Below are 19,437 nucleotides of genomic sequence, written 5' to 3' on the forward strand. Positions count from 1 at the left end.
AGGGAGTGACACTCGGTTTTGCATTCTAGGAGGATCATTTTGACAGCATTGTGGAGGAAACGTAATAGGACCAGGTGGGAACTAGGGGCCAGTTGGGATGTTATTGCAGTGATCCAGGTGAGATGTAATAAGGCCTGATTTAAGTCTGTGGTGATAGAAATGGAGAGGAGGAGACCTAATTGTGAGATGTTAAAGAGACTGAATGAATAGGCCTTGGTGATTTATTGACTATGACTGAGAAAAAGGTCTCTGAATGGCCCTTGGTTTTCTGTGTTTGGTGACTATATAGATAATTATATTATCCATCAGGATAGAGCAGATAGGAAAAAGGAATACATTTAAGAAAAACAGTGATGAATTAGGTTATGATATGTTGAATCTGATTGATGCCTAGAGAGAATTAGTTAACAGGTGGTTGGATATGTATGTGTTTGGAGTTAAGGAGAGAGGTTTGGGTTAAAGATACACATTTGTGAGTTAGCAGTGTAGGCAATATTAAATAGTTGTAGTCATTAGTTGAGATCAGTGGATCTCAACCAGAGGTGATTTTGATGCTTAGAAGACATTTAGCAATGACTAAAGACTTTATTTATTTATTTATTTATTTATTTGAAATGGAGTCTCACTCTGTCACCCAGGCTGGAGTGCAGTGGTGTAATCTTGGCTCACTGCAACCTCAGTCTGCCTCCTGGGTTTTAGCAATTCTTCTGCCTCAGCCTCCTGAGTAGCTTGGATTACAGGTGCCCGCCACCATGCCCAGCTAATTTTTGTATTTTTAGTAGAGACAGGGTTTCACCATGTTGGCCAGGCTGGTCTTGAACTCCTGAACTCAAGTGATCCACCCGCCTTGGCCTCCCAAAGTGCTGGGATTACAGGCGTGAGCCACCGCACCTGGCCAACTGGAGACATTATTGATTGTCAAAACTGGGGGATGCTACTGACATCTTATAGTTGGAGGCCAGAGATCCTGCTAATATCCTCCAATGCACAAGACATTCTTCCACACCAAATTATTATCCAGTCCAAAATGGCAGTTGTGCTCAGGTTGAGAAACCATGATTAGACAACATAACCCAAAAGAGTGTTAAAGGGAGTCAAATATAGGATTGAGGGTAGAATTTTGGGAAATATCAGCCTAAGGTGATCAGAGAAAGGCTATGAAGAGGTGACCAGAAAAGTAGAAAGAAGATCGGGGAAGAACTGTACCCTAGAAGCCAAGGAAGCAGGGAGTTTTGGGAGGAAGTGGTTAACATTTTTAGCATGGCTAAATAGGATAATAATTGAAAATTACATTTTAGATTTGACAATATGTTCAAAATTTCAGTTTATGAAACTCTTATGTTGAAGACATCTGAGCACAAGTTAATATGCTTCTTGAAGCAACATACTATGTCTGACCCTTGGGAAATCAGTCATTTGGGAATCTTTATTGAGTATTTCTAGCCTAGTACATTGTTATGCTCTAGGGATAAAAAGTGGGTAAGATATAAATTCTATTTCTTTTTTTTTTTTCCCTTTTTTTTTTTTTGAGAGGGAGTCTTGCTCTTGTTGCCCAGGCTGGAGTGCAATGGCGCGATCTTGGCTCACTGCAACCTCCGCTTCCCAGGCTCACATGATTCTCCTGCCTCAGCCTCCTGAGTAGCTGGGACTACAGGTGCATGCCACCACACCTGGCTCACTTGTCTTTTTAGTAGAGACAGGGTTTCACCATATTGGCCAGGCTGGTCTCAAACTCCTGACTTCAAGTGATCTGCCAGCCTCGGCCTCCCAAAGTGCTGGAATTATAGGCATGAGCCACTGTGCCTGGCTGCTGTGTCTGAGGGGTTCGTAGTCCAGTGGGGGAGATGAAAAAATGTCAACACGTTAAGCACCATAGTAAATAGTAGGGAATGAACAGAAGACCTTGGAAACAGAGGAACTTCCAGTCTTTCTATGATGTAGTCCTATCAACTCTGGACCCTGATAAGGCTTATAGACGAAGGGTGTAAAGAGAAGCAAGAGAGTTGGGTATATTTTTAAAAAGGTAATGAAAAGATCATGTTTGTCTTTTTAATTTTGGTATTAAAAAACTGACAGCAAAAGTATGGGTCATATATTCCATCTATCATGAACAAATATGTGTGGGATATTTTATTTCTAAATCACCTTTTATTACCTCCACCCCAAAATAGTCATTTACCTTTATTTTATTTTATTTATTTATTTTTTATTTTTTGCTCTGTCACCCAGGCTGGAGTGCAGTGGTATGATCTTGGCTCACTGCAACCTCTGCCTCCTGGGTTCAAGCGATCCTCCTGCCTCAGCTTCCCTAGTAGTAGTCCCAGCGCCTGGCTAATTTTTGTATTTTTTGTAGAGATGGGGGTTCACTATGTTGGTCAGGCTGGTCTCGAACTCCTGGCCTCAAGTGATCCGCCTGCCTTGTCCTCTCAAAGTGCTGGGATTACAGTTGTGAGCCACCACGCCTGGCTCACTGTTTACCTTTAGAATGTGCCTCACAGACATATAATCTCTGTAACCTTCCTCTTTCCTTTCTATCTACTGCTGCTGCTTTGTAATTCCAGGCAGTGATTGGAAATGGCAGTGAGTAACCTAGGATTGTGGCAGTCTGACAGTTGTTTAGAGAATATGTAAGATGGTCCTAGAGTTGTCTTTTTCTCTTGTTACTTCTTGCCAAAACAAACTACACCTGTCTAACATCTAATCCCGGGTTTGACCCACAGGTGAGGAGTGAGACTTCTCACAAATTTGTGTCCTTAAGGTTCCTAATTTAGATGATAAATGGAGCATAGCAACATTAAATATTAGAAATGGAAGGTCCTTTGGAGAGATTAATTAATATATGATTATTAGCAGAGTTGAGTGATTTGCTTGTAATCATGTAATAGTTATTGACAGAATTGAAAGCCTGGAAGGGTGTCTCCATGGGAACCACCTTTCAGGAACATTGGTTCCCAAACATCATGAAGGGACTACATCAGAATCATCTACACTGCTTGTCAAATATACAGATTTCCAGGCTTACCCTAGACCCATGGAACAAAAAAAGTCTGATAGGAGCTATTGGTAGTTGTTATGTTATTAGCAGATAATTCAGAGTTATGAACAAAGTACTTTAAAATGTATCTAGCACATGGTAGGCACCAGTGCGTGTTGTTTGCATTAGTATTTTATCAGTATTATTGTACAATCTGAAATGTGGAAGGAAAAAAGGGAATTGAAATGATTTTTTTTGTTTTTAATTTCTCCACTTAAAAAAAAAAAACTTTCTCATAAGGGAAAAACAAGAACCAAGAAGTAATTAAAGTTCATGAGAAGGCATGTAGATGTCAACAGTGTTGTATGATGATTTTCGTTTGCTCAGGGATAATTTGAAAGTGAAAGTGTAGAAATGCAATGCATTTCAGCTTACTCTGCTCATCTTCAACTTGTACTGAGTATTCCATTATAGCATAATATAGTGTAGTGGTTCTAAGGCTTTTTGGTTTCTGGAGTCTTTCATGATCTTAAAAATTATTAAGGATCCCGAACAGATTTGTTAATGTAGATTATATTTATATATATTTACCATATTAGAAATTAAAACTGAGAAATTAAAAACATTAATTCATTAAAAGTAAGCCCATAAACTTGTTAACGTGAATAACATTTTAATGAAAAATAAGTATTTTCTGAAGAAACAATTGAGAAGAGTGGCATTGTTTACATTTTTGTAAATCATTTTAACGTCTTCCTTAATGGAAGACTGCCAGATTCTGTCTACTTTTGCATTTATTCTGTTGTAAGGTGTTGTTTTGCCTGAAGTATAAAGAAAATACAGCCTCATACAGACACGTGGTTGTAAAAAAGGAAGAATATTTTAATAGCCTTTTAAATAAGTGTGGATTTTCTCCTCTTATACTACACCAAAATTTGACAAGTGTTGGTTTCTTAAACATGAGTTAGAATGTGTAATTTGATACCATATCTGTGAAGTTTATTCAATCTTGTATATTGTAGACTTTGAAGTGGATCTTACAGCCATGCATGATTTTATAACATCATGTATTGCTCATTTAGAAAATATTAGTTCATTGATTTATGCTGGTCTTCTAAGTGTTTATACGTTTCATTATATAAAATATATTTTAAAATCATATTTGTTATTACTGTATTATTACTGATCTCATCAGACAATTCTTTAAGTATTGGGAAGCTGACAAACTCATAGTAGGCAGATAAAGGTTTTCTAAAAAATTCTGATTTACTTGGAAGTTTTAATTTTGTCAGAGACAACAAGTATTTCCAACTGTATTCTTTGAAGTAGTAGGTTTATTTTATTTTGTATGCTAAATACCTATGTCTGAATAGCCCTTTTATTTCCTGTCCATCCATTTGTCTTCCAAGTAAAAATGTTGTTCCATGAAAAATGCCTCTAGCTCAGCTTGCAACTCAAACAACTGCATAAGGGCTTTCCTTCGAGGTAGCCATTGTCATTCAGTATGTAGCAGGGATGGTTTCTGTGTACTTCCCATTTTGTCACACAGAATGTTAAACCTGTTTACAACATCTCAGATTTGATAAACTGAATAATTTTTACTGTATCACCCAGGACATTCTTCAGTGAAACTGACATTGATTTTTACTGCGATGCATGCTGGTGAAGAATATGATGACTATAAGTACAGTTTGGTGCCATTGCCTTGATTTGTGTTAAGGTTCTAGCAGTTTTACCTACCATTGCTTTTGAACCATCAGTGGAAAGGTCATCCCAATGAAAAAAAAAATAATATATTTCCCTCCCCCAAATAATATCTTTGTAGAATTATAAAAATAGTTTTACCGTCTTGGATCATCTGAAAGATTCTTGGGGATCTCTAGAGAGAGAGGGCCAGTAACCATATTTGGAGAATTGTTTGTGTAATGGAAAGGTCTTTAACCAAAAGTCAGAATTCTTAGTTTCTAGGTTAGTAATCCTTGTTATAGATCTCAGGAAACTACTGACCTCATTTTAGTTTCTTCTCCTTTTATTAAAGTGATGTGGAAGTGAGTGCTTTACAAGTAAAATAGTTTGTGTCTAATGTCAGGAAATACCTTATTAGGCACGTCACATTGTAAAAAAACGTTCTGGAGAAATTTGAACTAGGTCTTTCCTTTTCATTCATTTTATTTATTATAGTGATGTTAAGGTGGCTGGAATTGATAACCTATTTTTGTAAAACTTCTATTTTTACAAAAATGTACCAAGTGATAATTAACCAACACACTGGAGTCATGTTGGAATATACACTATAAGATACAAAAGTTGTCCTCAAGCTACTTGTAGCCTGATTAATAAACACACAGATATAGCAGTATAATATATTTTATGCCATCACATAATTGCTTTAAATAATATGTAGGAGATCAGAGAATGACAAGACTGAGGAATGGGGAGGTAGAGAATGGCTCCATGAAGGTCAGAGAATTAAATTAGACCTTTATAAAAACAGAGAAATGATACATGCCGAGGTACAAAGAGAACATGTCATACTTCTCAATTAATCTTTTCCCTGCCCAGACAAATACCTGTTCTCAGTTTTCCTCTTCCTGTCATTCTGCAGTTTGTGACATCGTTTTTCTCATACTTTTTTTCTTTGGACCATTCTAAGGCCCATGATTTGTGATATTAAAATAGCATGGTGTACTGGAAAGATCTTGGGCTTTGGAGTCAGAGTGACCCAACCTCCAATTCTGAAGGCACATTTCATAGACAGTCTGAAAATTAAGTGAAATAATACATTTAAAAGTGCTCCATAAGTGTTAACTGCCTTTCTCCATTATTACAAATAATGAACAGCAACAGAGAATGAGTTAATTAAGATGGTAGCATGCTGTGATGAAATTTATCCATTAGACTTGGAGTGCAAAAGACTTGTGAAAAGAGAGACAATAATGTATTGTGGTTATCATGGACATTAGAGTTGGAGAGAATTGCAGTAAAATCCCGATCGTAACCTGTGCTATTACCGTTGTGTTTATTTGGGGCGAGTTGACTTAAACTCTCAAAGCCTTAGTTGATTTGTCTAATAAATGGAAATGGTTTTGGGAAGATAGTCAATAGCATCCCCCACATATTTGTTTCTTCTTTATTTGAATGTGATTTTGTTCAGTCCTGGGGGATATTGATTAGGCTAGGCTAATAAGTGAATGCCATTAGTTAGTGGCCTAGTGTTTGATATAAGATGGTTATGTGTTCTTGTTGACATTTATAGATCATGAATATCTTGACACACTCTGCCCAGTTCTAGAAGTCCATCCATATACTTCTTTCAAAACCTAAAATATTTATCATCTGCTCCTTTATAGAACAGTTTTCCAGTTTCTGTCATATGCAATTAAGTTACCTGGAATTAGTTTGGTTATTTTGGGGATTACTTTTGAGCTTCCTTGGGTGGATCCAGAGCAGCCTTTAGTGTCAAGGGATAATTTACCCCTTTACAAAGACAATATCTTTCTAATGACTCTCTACCCAATGCTCCATGTATTATGAGATCTTTCCCGTTTGACTGATGGGAACATAAACTGTTCTCAGCAGTGTGCAATCTCTGGGAATTATACAGCTTATATCTCCAGTGATTCTTTCCCCAGTGGTGGGTAATTTTTCTCACTCATGTGAAAGACTCCACAGGCCCCCTCTGCAGTTCTGAGGAGTTCTGTCTCTCTGTCTCCTTTCTCCCCATTATTCTGCTCCATAAATTCAAGCTGTCTTGACTTCCCTTAACTCTCATTTTCTTTTCTCAACTCAGCAAGATGACTGGGCTCTGTTTGGATTCTCCCTCCCTGTTTTTCAGCCTGGAAACTGTCTCCAGGACAATAAACTGGGGCAGTCATAGGGCTCATCTCACTTGTTTTTATTTTTTCAGGAGTTATTGTCTTCCCTGCTATAATTCCATGTCTAAAAACATAGTTTTTATGTTTTGTCTAGTTTTCTAGTTTTTTTACAGGTGTCTGTGTGTGTGTGGGTTGGGGGGCTGCTTAGGGGTTAAGTGCCATTCCTGTTACTCTTTTATGGCCAGGAGCAAAGCTCCATTTATAGCTGCTACTTTTTTTTTTTTTCTTTTACCTCTATGTATTCTCTACACCACTAAAAAGTCAGATGAGTCCATCATTTGTATAATCTATATAATCACATTTGTTTTTATAGCAATTAAGTGCCATAGCCACTTGTATTAGTATGGGTTCTCCAGGGATATAGAACCAATAACACACACACACACACACACAGATTTATTATAAGGAATTGGCTCACATAATTATGGAGGCTAAGTCCCAAGATCTACGTTCAGCATGCTGGAGACTCAGAAGGGCTAATCATATAGTTCCAGTATGAATCCAAAGGTCTGAGAACCAGTATAGCCAATGATATAAGTTTTAGGCGATGTACATTCCAGTCTGAGTCCAAGTCCATGTCCAAAGGCAGAAAACTGACATTTAAGCTCAAATATAGGTAGAGAGTGAATTCTCCCTTATTCCACCTTTTTTTTTTTTTCTATTCAGGGCTTCAATGGATTGGATGATGCCCACTCACATGAAGGCAGGCAATGTTAATTACTTAGTCTACTGATTCAGATGTTAATCTCATCCAGAAACATCCTCACAGACACACCCAGAATAATAATTAACCAAATTTATGGGTATACCATGGCCCAGTCAAGGTGACATAAAAATTAATCATCATACTCCTCAAACTCTTAGGCTTACCCTTCATCTAATTTGCATAATAATGAATCCGTACCTGTGTTCCCGTTTCCTCCCAGCATGGAGATAATCCCGCAGTTTCTAGATTAATCTCAATCTCATTTTCATGGTTGTTTCCTGGGGCCAGCCACTTTCCAACCAAAACACATAGCATATTCAGAGTAATTTGAGAGGGACTATTTACAAGATGTGGGAGAAGTGTAGGGAAACAACAAGAGATGGGATAGTAACTGGTGAGTAATACTTGAGCAGTTACAGTCCCCATACCTGAAGAGTTGAGGGGAAGGAGTATCTGAATCTGGGAGAGAGTCTTGTAGAAATATCTGTCTTTGGGGGAACATTGACACTTGATGGAGGACCTAGCCAGCCTGGGGCTACCCTACAGAGAGGAAGCCAGGAAATTAAATTCCTTGACCACCCTCTTCTCCTTTCTGATCTCCTGCTTTTGAGGCAGTCTGTAAAGAAACCCCTGGGGCGGCAGAGAGAAGAGTGAACTGGAGGGGCAGTTGGAAATATTTGGCAAAGACAGCTAGGTTGGAGTAGCTGCCTGGCTCCTTTCCTTCAGAAACAGGTATTTCAAGATACACAAGGTTTGAAATGAGAGAAAAAATAGTTTATAGATTATTATTTTCTTGCCTTTCTAATACTCCCAAAGTAGTCTTCTATGTATGTTCTGAAGAACTGATGAAAGCAAGAAGAAATAATGTTAAATTATCTAGAGTTGATTAAACTCATCACCTGATGCTGTTATTTTATTGATAAGACTGATCATATTAAAAATTAATCAAGTTTGCCCATTGTAGTAGTAGGCCAGGATCTAGATACTCCATAAAATCCACACTGTATTTTAAGAAAAGTATCCATAGGGAAAGAAGAAAGTATTCATGTATGTGAAAATGGTTTATTTAACATTGAAGCATAGTAGTGGCAATTATTTTTATGTTGATCTATATTTTACAGGCTTCTACTTTTAAATTATTAATATACATGGATAGGTAATTTTAGGTTTAATTCAGACTTTAAGTCATTTAGAGGAAGTTCAGTGTGAGGCATTCTTTGCTATAAACAGAATGGGTGAACATTATTAGGTGATAGTGGATAATTATCAACAAATTTGGAATATTCAGGAAAGATGCTGCTGCTTTGCATCTTTGGCTGTGTATGCCACTCAGTTTTTGAAAACTCAGTCCTGTTTTTAGGTGCATAGTGCATGGCCTTTGACCTACTACTGTGCAGCAGTATCTTCAAACCACCTTCACCTCTTGCAACTGGCAACCGAGGTGAGTTGCATGGTGTGATGGCGCTGTTACCACATAACCACATATTATCACCAAACATATAACATATTATAAAAATAAAACACTTTTAAAAAATTTCAGAAACATATTTGAGCATTTTAATAACTCTGAGTAGAAATTAGTCATAGTTTTATAACATTTTAGAACTGGAAGAGATCTTTGCAAGTTTATTTTACTGATGAGATTTAGATACAGTCACATAGCTTATTTAATGATTGAGATTTAGTCACGTGCATTATTAGTGAAGTGTCAACATAAGAACCAGGATCTTCTGATTACCTTCAATGATTTTATTATGCAAAGCCATTGCTCCTTGTAGATATTCAGAGTTACAGAATCCACAAATGCATGATAAATAATGGTCTGGCATCAACATTGAGGGATATTTTGTTGTTCCATGACAGCTCTGTTTATTAACTGGTTCTTCCTTATTTTGGTCAAAAATTTGCTTCCTAATAACTTTCACGTGTTATTCCTAGTCCCGTCCTCATCAGAATCACCTAATTCTTTCTCCTTTGATAACCTCTGAAATCTTCGCACACTGTAGTCAGCTCAGAAAAACAACTTTAGGTCTTTAGCTTTTTCTTATATAATGAAATTTTCAGTATAATTGCCATTCTCGTTGTCTTTCTGGCCATGGATCACTTTGTCAGTATCCCACCTAAATAGGGTTCCCAGATTTGAATGTTGTGTCCAGGCACTTTCTGAAGGGATATAGTAAATGCACTTTTAGTCACCCAATATAAAATGGTGAGCAATATAGTAAAAGAAGAAAAGTGACACGATTGTTCTTTACACTACTTTACTTCTTTAATCTTATGCTTACCTAACCACCATAGTTATGAGACTTGAGAAACACTTTGGGGCCGGGCACAGTGGCTCATGCACTCAGCACTTTGGTAGGCCAAGGCGGGTGGATCACTTGAGGGCAGGAGTTCGAAACCAGCCTGGCCAACATGGTGAAACCCCGTCTCTGCTAAAAATACAAAAATTAGCTGGGTGTGGTGGTGCATAACTGTAATCCCAGCTACTTGGGAGGCTGAGGCAGGAGAATTGCTTGAACCCGGGAGGTGGAGGTTGCAGTGAGCCAGGATCACACCACTGCACTCCAGCCTGGGCAACAGAGTGAGACTCTGTCTCAAAAAAAAAAAAAAAAAAAAAATTAACTAATTAGATTAATCAAATTCCCTTAATCTTTTTAAAAATTTATTTTAAAATTTTATCTGTTTATTAATTTTTTTTGTTGATACATAATACATGTGCGTATTTTCAGGGTACATGTGTTAATTTGATACACTTGTTGTGTAATGTGTAAAGACGAAATCAGGGTAATGGGGATATCCATCACCTTAAATACGTTTCTTTATGCTAAGAACATTAGAATTATTCTCTTCTAGCTATTGTACAATTGATTAATGTTAACTATAGTCACCCTACTGATCTATTGAATACTAGGTCTTTTTTCTTTTTTTGTTTGTTTTTGTTTTGGTTTTTGAGACAGAGTCTCGCTCTGTCACCAGGCTGGAGTGCAGTGGCACGATCTCGGCTCACTGCAACCTCCGTCTCCCAGGTTCAAGTGATTATTTTGCCTCAGTCCCCGGACTAGCTGGGACGACACGTGCACACTACCGCGCCCAGCTAATTTTTGTATTTTTAATGGATGGTCTTGATCTCTTGACCTCATGATCTTCCTGCCTCCCCCTCTGAAAGTGTTGGGATTACAGGCATGAGCCACTGCGCCTGGCTGGTCTTATTTCTTCTATATAACTGTGTATTTATTTGTATCCGTTAATGAACCTCTCTTTATCACTCCCTTACCCACTTTTCTCATCCCTTCCTGACCTCTGGTAACCACCAGTCTACTATTTGTCTTGAACAGATCCATATTTTTTAACTTCCACATATGAGTGGGAACATGTGACATTTGTCTTTCTATGCCTGACTTATTTCACTTAACATAATGACATCTAGCTTCACTAGTGTTACTGAACATGACAGGATTTCATTCTTTTTTATGGCTGAGTAATATTCCAATGTGTATATATACACAATATTTTGTTTATCCATATGTCTGTTGATGAGCAGTTAGGTTTATTCCATATTTTGGCTTTTGTGAATGATGCCCTGATAAACATGGGAGTGCAGTATCTGTTTGATATATTGATTTTCTTTATTTTGGATATATACCCAGCAGTCAAATTGCTGGATCAAATGGTAGTTCTATTTTTAGTTTTTTGAGGAAGCTCCACACTATTTTCCATAGTAGCTGTACTAATTTACATTCCTACCAACAGTGTAGGGGGGTTTCCCCTTCTTTACATCCTCACGAGCATCTGTTATTGTGTGTCTTTTTAACAAAAGCCATTTTAACTGGCCATTTTTAACTGTTTTATTGTGGTTTTGATTTGCATTTCTCTGATGATTAGTGATGTTGAACATTTAAAAAAATATACTTGTTGGGCTTTGTATGTCTTGTTTTGAGAAATGTCTACTCAAATCTTTTGCCTATTTAAAAATCAGGTTATTATTATTTCACTATTGAGTCGTTTGAACTCCTGATATGTTCTGGTTATTAATCTCTTGTCAGATGGATAGTTTACAAATATTTTCTCTCATTCTGTGGGTGGTCTTTTCTCCTTGTTAATTGTTTCCTTAGCTGTGCAGAAGCTTTTTAGCTTGGTATGATCCCATTCATCTGTTTTTGCTTTGGTTGCCCGTACTTTTGAGTTCTTACATTTAAAAATCTTTGCCCAGACTAATGTTCTGGAGCATTTACTTAATGTTTTCTTCTGGTAGTTTCATAGTTTTAGGTCTTACACTTAAATATTTAATCCATTTTAATTTGATTTTTGTACATGGTGAGAAATAGGGGTCTAATTTCATTCTTCCTCATGTGGTTACCTAGTTTTCCCAGTGCTGTTTATTGAAGAGGCTGTCCTTTCCGCAGTGTATGTTCTTGGCATCTTTGTTGAAAATAAGTTGGCTGTAAAATGAGTGTGGATTTATTTATGTGTTCTCTATTCTGTTCCATTGGTCTATGTCTCTGTTTTTATGCCAGTACCATATTGTTTTGGTTACTGTAACTTTGTGGTATATTTTGAAGTTAGGTAGTGTGACGCATCCAGCCTTGTTCTTTGTGTTCAGGGTTGTTTTGGCTATTCTGGGCCTTTTGTGGTTCTATATACGTTTTTGGGTTATTATTTGTATTTTTGTGACGAATGTCATTGGTATTTGATAGGGATTGCATTGAATCTGTAATATTAATTCTTCCAATCCATGAGCATGAAATATCTTCCCTTTCCAAAAATGTCCTCTTCAATTTCTTTCATCAGGGTTTTATAGTTTTCTTTGAATAGATCTTTTACTTCTTTTTTAGTAGAAATCAATTTTAGGTAAAATTGATTTCTAAGTATTTTATATTCTTGTAGCTCTTGCAGATGGGATTGCTTTCTTGATTTCTTTTTCAGATTGTTTGCTGTTGGAGTGTATAAGTGCTACTGATTTTTATATGTTGATTTTGTGTAGTGCAACTTTACTCAATTCATTTTTCAATTCTAACAGTTTTTGGGTGGAGTTTTTAGGCTTTTCTGTGTATAATATCATGTTATCTGTGAACAAGGCTAATTTGATTTCCAAATTTCGGATTTGGATATCCTTTATCTCTTTCTCTTGCCCCATTGCTCTGGCCATGACTTCCAGTAATATTGTTGAATATGAATAGTGAAAGTGGGCATCTTGTCTTGTTCCAGATCTTAGATGAAAGGTTTTCATTTTTTTCGTGGTTCAGTGTGATGTTAGCTGTGGGTTATATGGCCATTATTATTTTGAAGTGTGTTCCTTCCATACCCACTTTGTTGAGGATTTTTATCATAAAGGGATGTTGAATTTTATTGAATGCTTTTCAGCATGTATTGAAATGATCATATGATATTTGTTCTTGGTTCTATGGATGTGATGTATTATATGTATTGATTTCTGAATGTTGAACCATCCTTGCATCCCTGGGATGAATCCCACTTGGTCATGGTGAATGATATTTTTAATGTGTTGTTGAATTCAGTTCGCCACTATTTTATTAAGGATTTTTGCATCTATGTTCATTAGTGTTGTTGGGTCTATAGTTTTCTTTTTGTTGTTGTGTTCTTGTCTTGTTTTGGTATCAGGGTAATTCTGGCCTATAGGATCCGTTTGGAAGTATTCCCTCTTATTTTTTTATTTGTTTTTTTGAAGAATTTGAATATAATTGGCATTATTTCTTCTTTAAATTTTTGGTAGATTCAAGCAATTCTTGTACTTTAGCCTGCCAAGTAACTGGGATTACAGGCACCCACTACCACACCTGGCTAATTTTTGTATTTTTAGCAGAGATGGGGAGTCACCATTTTGGCCAGGCTGGTCTCACACTCCTGACCTCAAGTGATCCACTCAACCTTGGCCTCCCAAAGTTGTGGGATTACAGATGTGAGCCACCATGCCTGGCCATCAGGTTCTTTTTCTTTATTTCAGCATTTTGAAAATGTTACTCTTCTCCCTTCTGGCCTGTATGGTTTCTGTTGAGAAGTGTGTTGCCAAATGAATTGGAGCTCCTTTATATGTTATTTATCTCTTTTCTCTTGCTGCTTTTAGAATGCTTTCTTTGTCCTTTATCTTTTAGAGTTTGATTATTATATGCCTTAGGGTAGTCTTTTTTGGGTTGAGTCTATTTGGTGTTCTCTGATCTTCCTCAACGTGGATATTTATATCTTTCTAGCATTTGGAATGTTTTAGTGTTTTTTTTTTTTTTTTCTTTTTAAATAAGCTTTGTATCCCTTTCTCTTTCTCAGCTCCCTCTTGAGCACCAACACTTCTCAAATTTGTTTTTTTGAGGTAATTTTCTGTATCTTGTAGGCAATCTTTGTTCCTTTTCTTTTTTCTCCTTTGTGTGTTTTCAGATAGTCTGTTTTTGAGCTCACTGATTCTTTCTTTTGCTTGATCCATTCTGCTGCTGAAAACTTCTAATGAATTTTTCACTTCAGCAAACATATTTCTCAGTTCCAAAATTTCTGGTTGATTTATTTTTAATATTTCAGTCTCTTTGTTAAATTTCTGAATTGTTTTTCTGTGTTACCTTGGAGATCACTGAGTTACCTTAAAACTGCTATTTTGAATTCTTGGTCAGAAAGCTCACATTTAGCCATCTTGTTAGGGTCAGTCATTGGTTCCTTGCTTTGTCCATTTGAGGAGGTCAGTTCCCTGTTTGCTGTTGTTTCTTGTGGATGTACATCTATGTATTTGCAATGAAGGATTAGTTATTTATTCCAGTCTTCTCTCTGGATTGCTTTGGTTTTTACTGGATATGTTTCTTTAGAGTTTGTATTTTTGAATTTCTTTTTTTTCTTTTAAGGTTGCTGCCCCTTTTTGGCACTAAATGGCACCTTAAGCCCAGGTTTGCCTGAGCTCTGGTATTCAGTATTTGATCAGAGCACTACCCATCTCAAATGGGGGAGGTGTCAAATGGAATATTCTGGCAATGTTGGAAGGCTGGCTAGGGTTTTGTGCTCAGGGGACCTGTGTAACACAGCTCCTGCAATGTGGTGCTGCTGAACAGTCAATCTCATTTGGCATCTCCTTTGACAGAGTTACAGAGCAGAGTTTTCAGGGCTTGGGATTGTGGTACCACCTCCCCACATTGTCTTTGGCTGTCCTCAGGGATATTTCTCCCTTTAGAAGTTCATGATGCTTCCTGTGGGTTGAGGCTGGGACATATCTTCTGCTAGGGAACCCAAGATGGTGGGGAAGCTGATTGTCCACTTCAAACTCTCTTTTTTCAGCCGTTTTGGCTATCTAGCTTATTTGTACTCATTGAAAATGTGGACTGTTTTCTTGGCCTTACCAAGATATCTGGTCACCTTTTGGAAAAGGCTACTTTTAATTTCTTGTGGTTAATAAGGTTGTACATGTAGCCATCTATTAAAGCCAAGTAATAAATAAAGGTGGACATGAAGCATTCTGTTTTACAGCCGTAAGTTATATTATACCTAATTGTTGGTTGTCATTTTGTAAAAGTAATAACAATAGGCTAAAAACTGATTTTTCTGTTGTATCTTTTCTGTCAACAAAATGAATTAGCATTGTAATATTGAACAAGAGGAAAAAGAGAAGAAAAGGAGGCAGAGTCCAATCAGTCAGTAAGAAGATTTAGTGGAATCTGACTATGGTGTACAGAATATCATCAATTCAAATCAGGCAATTAAAGGTTGTATTAAGAGATTATTTTAAAAAATTAAAAGTATGTATGATATATTGGGTTGTAAGAAAAATCATGGACTTGAAAAATCCTAATACCATAAGAAGGAAATTCACATACTAGCCAGGTAGAACTCTCCTGGAAGAGGCCCCTAGGTCCTGTGTCTTGATGCACTGTCTGATACTCCATATCCCTACACCATATGTTGGTAAGCATACTATCTATGTTTATGACGTAAAGCAAATCCATTAGTACTAACATTTTTAACATTATGTTTGGGAATAAGTTTTACAGTCATCGTGATATTACATGTGTGTATTTGTTGTTAAAGGTGTTTTGAAACCTTTAAGAGGGACATATCAGAGAATCTGCCCTGTTATCTTTGGTATTTTAACTTGAAATATTTAATTCAAGTTAAACATAGACTGTAAATTAACTATGATCATGCTTGGTTGTGAGCGAAGGAAAACCCAGTGAAATTTAGTAGGTTAAACAAGATAGTTTATTACTCTTTCACATGAGTGAGGCAGTCTATTCACTACTGATATGTTAGTTCTATTCTGCAAAGTCCTCAGGATCCAAGTTTTGTTTTTGTTTTGAGATGGAGTCTCACTTTTTCACCAGGCTGGAGTGCAGTGGTACAATCTTGGCTTACTGCAACCTCCACCTCCTGGGTTTAAGCGATTCTCCTGCCTCAGCCTCCCCAGTAGCTGGGATTACAGGCACCCACCACCACACCTGGCTGATTTCTGTATATTTTGCAGAGACAGGGTTTCACTATGTTGGACAGGATGGTCTCAATTTCTTGACCTCATGATCTGCCCGCCTTGGCCTCCCAAAGTGCTGGGATTACAGGCATGAGCCACTGTGCCTGGCCCCAAGTTTTGTTTTTTTTACTTCACTGTTATACCATACTTAGGAGGATTTTAATATGAAAGTTGTAAAATAATTTGGTTAAGTTTCTAAACAGTGTCAGAACCTTTAAGATAATTGGATTTATTCCATTTATTAGTTTGGCTTATTAAATTTACAAGAGTTGCTTATGTATTTTGGTTGTTGGATTTGCAAGGCTACCCTGTCGCTCATTTGAAAGGTTTGAGAAAAATCAGATTTATTTGATTTGTAGATTTAGTTTTAAATGTTTTAGACAACTTAATTTCACTGGTTTATAATTGAAGATAATTGTTTAGGAGAATTTAATCTGTAACAAATTGATTGAACATGAAGATAAAATGTAAAAGTAATTGTTTTTATTTTTCTAGTAAAATTATAAATTATATACACAGCAAGATTTGTGAAATGAACTTTTAAGTTTTGTACTTTTAGAGTTTTCAACTTTTACCTTTTAAGGTTTGCAAAAAGTTTAAAAACATACAACTTTAAATATTCAGTACAAGTAACCATTTTTGTACAATAAAGTCTCACCTAAGTTGACATTCCAGAAATTAAACATATGAGGAGATAAGGTATTATGCACATGCTGTTGAAACTGCTAAAGTTATTTTTTAAAAATGTTAAGTATACATTTTATGTTGTCAAGAAGGAGCAAATACTCTTTTTAATATTTGCGTAGTATCTTCCATTAGACTTTAACACCCTTAGCTCTTTGCTTTTAGGAGATTCAAATTAAAAATTCACTTTTTTTTTTTTTTTTTTTTTTTTTTTGAGACAGAGTTTCGCTCTTGTTGCCCAGGCTGGAGTGCAATGGTGGGATCTCGGCTCACTGCAACCTCGGCCTCCTGGGTTCAAGTGATTCTCCTGCCTCAGCCTCCTGAGTAGCTGGGATTACAGACATGCGCCACCATGCCCAACTAATTTTGTATTTTTAATAGAGATGGGGTTTCACCATGTTGGTCAGGCTGGTTGCAAACTCCTGACCTCAGGTGATCCACCCTCCTCAGCCTCCCAAGATTTACTTTTTCAGAGATAATCATGTTGTCAAAAATATTAGCCATATATACAGAGAAAGTTGATAAGACATGAATTAGTTTGTATTGATGTAAGTTCAAGTAATTGCATATGTGTGTAAAGATAGAGCCTAATGAAGTAAGCTTTTTTTGGGAATGGGTTTCATTGAAAAAATACTGTCTTCATACTTAATGTCTATTAGCTACTTCTTTGAAGGAGAAATGTTAAAATGCCTGTGTTTAAAAGTGTCTTTAAATTATTGACACTGTCTTAGTTCATTTAAGTTGCTGTAGAGGAATTCCTGAGGCTGGGTAATATATAAAGAAAAAAGGTGTATTTGGCACATGATTTTTCTGGCTGGAAGATTGGGCATCTACTGAAAACCTTAGGCTGCTTCTACTCATGGCAGAGGAAGGGAAACTAGTATATGCAGAGATCATGTCATGAGAGTAGAATAAAGAAGGGCAGCAAGGTGCCAGGCTCTTTTTAACAACCAGCACTCATAGGAACTAATAGAGATAGAGCTAACTCATTACCATGAGGATAGCACCAAGCCATTCATGAGGGATCTGTCCCACAATCCAAATACATCCCATTAGGCCCTACCGCTAACAATGGGAATCACATTTCAACATGAGATTTGGAGGGGCCAGTATCTAAACTATAGCATATACTATTCCAGATCTTTGGATTTTTTTTTTTTTTTTTTTTTTTTTTTTTGAGACAGAGTCTTGCTATGTTGCCCATGCTAGAGTGCAGTGACATGACCTCAGCTCACTGCAACCTCCGCTGCCTGGGTTCAAGCGATTCTTGTGCCTCAGCCAACTGAGCAGCTGGGATTAAGGGCCAGGTTGGTCTCAAATTCCAGCCCTCTAGTGATCCACACTTCTTGACCTCCCAAAGTGCTGGCATTACAGGCGTGAACCACCACACCCTGCCCAGATCTTTGGATATTTTTTGAAATGTGAAATTAATTCTCAAATTTTAACTTAGGTATTTTAGCATGAATGACTTTTTTTAAGGATGGGCTATCTCAGGTATTGCATAATACAAATTTAAAGTTTCTTTCTCTTATAACCTATGGAATGGGAGATGGTATTTTCAAACCACACATCTGATAAGAGGTTAATATCCAAAATATTTAAGGAACTTGATAGCAAGAAAACAAATAACTGTATTGAAAAATGTGCAAAGGATCTGAATAGACATTTCTCAAAAGAAGACATACAAATGACCCATAGGTACATGAAAAAATGCTCAACATCACTAAGGGTACATCAGTGAATGAATGGATAAAGAAAATGTGGTTGAATGAATGGATAAAGAAAATGTGGTTGAATGAATGGATAAAGAAAATGTAGTGTATATACAGAATGTAATACTACTCAGCCTCATAAAGGAAGGAAGTTCTGTCATTTGCAACTATGAGTAAAGCTGGAAGACATTAAGCTTAATGAAATAACCAGGCATAGAAAGACAAATATCATGTGATCTCATTTATGAGTAGAATCTAAAAAAGTGGAACTCAGAGAATCAGAGAGTTGAGTGGTGGTTACCAGGGGTTGCAAATGGGAGAATGGGGAGATATTGGCCAAAGGACACAAAGTTTCAGTTAGATAGGAGAAATAAGTTCAGGAGAGCCATTGTACAGCATGGGGACTATAGTTCATAATAATGCATTGTGCACTTGAAAATTGCTAAGAGAGTACATTTTAAATGTTCTCACTACAAAAAATTGATAAGTGAGGTGGCAGATATATTAATAAGCTTGATTAAATCATTCCATAGTATATACATATATGAGAACATTGCTTTGTATATCATAAATATATACAAATTTTGTCAATTAAAATGATTAAAAAAAAAAGTTGCTTTTTCTTTAAATGATGGCATTTATCTAAAGTAATAACCTTTCTAATATGTGTGCCCTGATTTTAAAGACATCAATATATAAAACCAAAATTTATAAAACTATCAAGTTTGTGAATTGCATTTTTAAATTATGGAGAGGTTTTCCTTTGTACCAAAGACCCTGTGGCAAGGTGAAATCCTATAATTTCCTTCATAGCACTAGTTTTGGTTATAAATTTACATTTGTCTAGTGATTGTAATTGTGTGGTTAGTATCTGTCTGTCCTATGGACTTTATATTTCATGGGGAAAGATACTGTGTCTGTTTTTCTTTGCTACTATAGCACTAACACCAAACTTCAGACTTGGTATATACAGGTATATCTCAGAGATGTTGCAGGTCTTGTTCTAGATACCACAATAAAGCAAGTATCTCAAT

At 36.6% G+C, this 19,437-nt stretch overlaps 1 protein-coding gene across 5 annotated transcripts in view; it reads left to right on the plus strand.

Annotated features, from left to right (window-relative positions):
- Positions 1 to 19,437, plus strand: part of NUBPL (NUBP iron-sulfur cluster assembly factor, mitochondrial) — a 363,982-nt gene that overhangs the window by 70,630 nt on the left and 273,915 nt on the right. The gene's annotated exons all lie outside the window — the stretch shown is intronic.

The sequence above is a fragment of the Chlorocebus sabaeus genome, chromosome 24 (genome assembly GCF_047675955.1).
Source record: "Chlorocebus sabaeus isolate Y175 chromosome 24, mChlSab1.0.hap1, whole genome shotgun sequence".
In the NCBI taxonomy this organism is placed as follows: Eukaryota; Metazoa; Chordata; class Mammalia; order Primates; family Cercopithecidae; genus Chlorocebus; species Chlorocebus sabaeus.